Source organism: Chinchilla lanigera, unplaced genomic scaffold (assembly GCF_000276665.1).
Source record: "Chinchilla lanigera isolate Chin_1 unplaced genomic scaffold, ChiLan1.0 scaffold00067, whole genome shotgun sequence".
NCBI classification, from domain to species: Eukaryota; Metazoa; Chordata; class Mammalia; order Rodentia; family Chinchillidae; genus Chinchilla; species Chinchilla lanigera.
Window position 1 is genome coordinate 7,815,958 of NW_004955468.1, and position 2,791 is coordinate 7,818,748.

Below are 2,791 nucleotides of genomic sequence, written 5' to 3' on the forward strand. Positions count from 1 at the left end.
GCCGTGCTCGGCCTGACCGGGCAGATGCGGGGAAGCGCCTGGCCCCGGATCGCCCGCCCTCAGCCCCTCAGTCCGTCCGTCTGTCCGCCCTCCGCGCGCGCGCACTGTCCCTCCCTGCACGTCCTCCCCGCCCCTCAGACGCCAAGTTCCGGGCCCTGAGCCCGGGGCGTGGATGTCCCCAAGGTCGCAGCGCGTGGTGCCTGGGCCTAGAACCAGGGCTTCGGGGCTATAGGCCTGGTGTCCCCGTGGGCCAGCTGTTGTTTCTGGCCTCATGTCCATTCATCTGTCAGTGCATTCGTTCGCTCGCTCGTTCATTCATTCGTTCAGCTATACCCGCACCTTTCCCGTGAGCCTTGCATGCACCACCCTCCCCCGACAGGCCAGTCCCGAAACATCAGAAGGCCTTTCTGACCCTGGGATCCCCAAGCAACAACCTGTAGTTTAAAACCTTCCAACTGTTTCCCCTAGGATCAGACCTGCAGTCCCCGTCCCGGCCTGTGAAGCCCACTGGGTACAAGTACCACCCTCAGACCTGGTCTTCAGGCCTGTGGCCTCAGCTCCTCCGCCCACCCCCTTGTCCCTCCTTAGCTAAGGGCCTTGCAGCTTGCTGTCCCTCCTCTGGCCCATTTGAGCTGCTTGCCGTTCTGGAAACCCTCCAGGTCTTCAGGGGCCACCTCTTCCAAAGCACTCCTTTCGAGGACCCCCTCTGGGCTTTCCTGCGCTGCCACCGTTGCTTCTCACTGGTGCCATGTGTGTCTCGTTCCTTGTGCCTGCCTTGTCTCTCCCTCATTGCTGTAGGTCTCGGCTCTTTTTGTTTGTTTGTTTGAGACAGGGTCTTGCCCTGTAGCCCAGCCTGGCCTCGGACTTGCAGCGATCCTCCTGCTTCAGCCTCCCTGGTGCTGGGACTACAGGCATGGGCCACCACCCCTGGCTGAGGCGGCAGCTCATGGCATGTTGCCTGGAGCAAGGGGAGCAGTTAAACCGAATTTGTGAATGAATGATTGAAAAACACGGGCCAGCCTCCGCAGTTTCCAGGACAGTGAGAGACAAAACCTTTCACTTGGCGTGAAAGAGAGGCCTCTGAATACCCTGAAGTCCCTTGTCCGTGCTCATTCACAGTCCTGTGTCATTCCCTTAGCGGCCACTGAAGTCAGGGCCTGGGTGTTATTACAGAATGTGCCTGGTGTCTTCCCCAGAGATCCTGACTAGCATATTTGTGGTGCCCCAGGATGTTCTGAGGCCAAGCGACTGAGATGATTTGTTCAGCATCGGGCCACAAAACCTGACGGCCCAACCCTATGCTGGTTACTGTGTGATAGCATTTCCAAAACGGCTTTTGGGGTTAAACCCTTCGAAGTGTTATCTCAGTTCAATTTCGCAATAATCCTATCATGTTGATGCCTGATTATCCTATTTCACGGATGCCAAAGATCTACTTCCTAGAGGTACTGGGAGGATTAAGTGAGAGGGTATAAATGAATCAAGACGGTATCGGTGCACAATAAATGCTCAGTAAATGAGCTGCTGTGACAAAGATGGACCAGACAGTTTTCTATAGCAGTTGTTGCACCATATACTCCCATCAGCAAAGCCTGAGAGTTCCAGCTGCTTCATGTCCTAGCTGACATGTTCATGAACAATAAAATGGATAAGTAAATTTTGTTATGTAGCTGGGCATGGTGGTACATGCCTCTTATCCCAGCACTTGGGAGGCTGAGACTAGAGGATCGCCACAGATTCCAGGCCAGCTGGGCATGGTGGTGCACGCCTGTAATCCCAGCACTCGGGAGGCTGAGGCAAGAGGATCGTTGCGAGTTCAAGACCAGCCTGGGCTACAAAGTGAGCTCAAGGCTGGCCAGAAGTATATAGTGACACCTTGTCTCAAAAAGATAAAAAAAAAAAAAGATTCCAGGCCAGCCTGGACTACATAGTTCAAGGTCAGCCTCAATTACATAGTGAGACCCTGTCTCTAACCCCCCCAACACATAAAAGGAATAATATACAATAATAAAAAAGCACAAACCACTGAAACATGAAATGAATCTCTTGGACATAACATCAAGCACAAAAAGCCAGAAATATATATTTGAAATTTCCTTTTCTTTAAAAGTAAGGAAAATTGGGTTGGCCTTTTAGTTGGGTGATAGAGTGCATACTGTGGGGTGGGGGTAAGAATAGGGCAACTGGTAATCAGAACAGTAGTTGCTTCTGGAGTGAGGATTATAACCAGGAGGAGACCAAGAGAAACTTCTGGCTACTACACAGGTTTATGCCTTGATCTGAGTGGCGGCTGCAGGGCTGTTACCATATCGTGGTGGTTCTATACATAAAACTTCCTTGAACTGTGTACTTAGGATTGGTGCACTTTACTGAATGTATCTCATACAGATGGTCCCCAACCTCTCAGTATGGTTTAACGATCAACTTTACCATGGTGCAAAAACATACTCCCACAACCGTTCTGTTCTTACACTCAGTACAGTATTTGATAAATTATGAGATATTCAACATTTTATGATCAAATATGCTTTGTGTGAGACAATTTTGCACAACTGTAGGCTAACGTAAGTGTTCCAAGCATGTTCAAGGCAGGCAAGGCTTGGTTACAATGTTTGGTAGGTTAGTTGTATTAAATGCAGTTCTGGCTTATAATATTTTAAAATGACAATTTTTTTTTTTTTTTTTTTGGTTTTTCTTCCCGTACCAGGAATCAAACTCACGACCTCACACTTGCCAGGCAGGCACTGTGCCACTGAGCTAAATCCCCAGCCCCATAACAATATGTTTATAA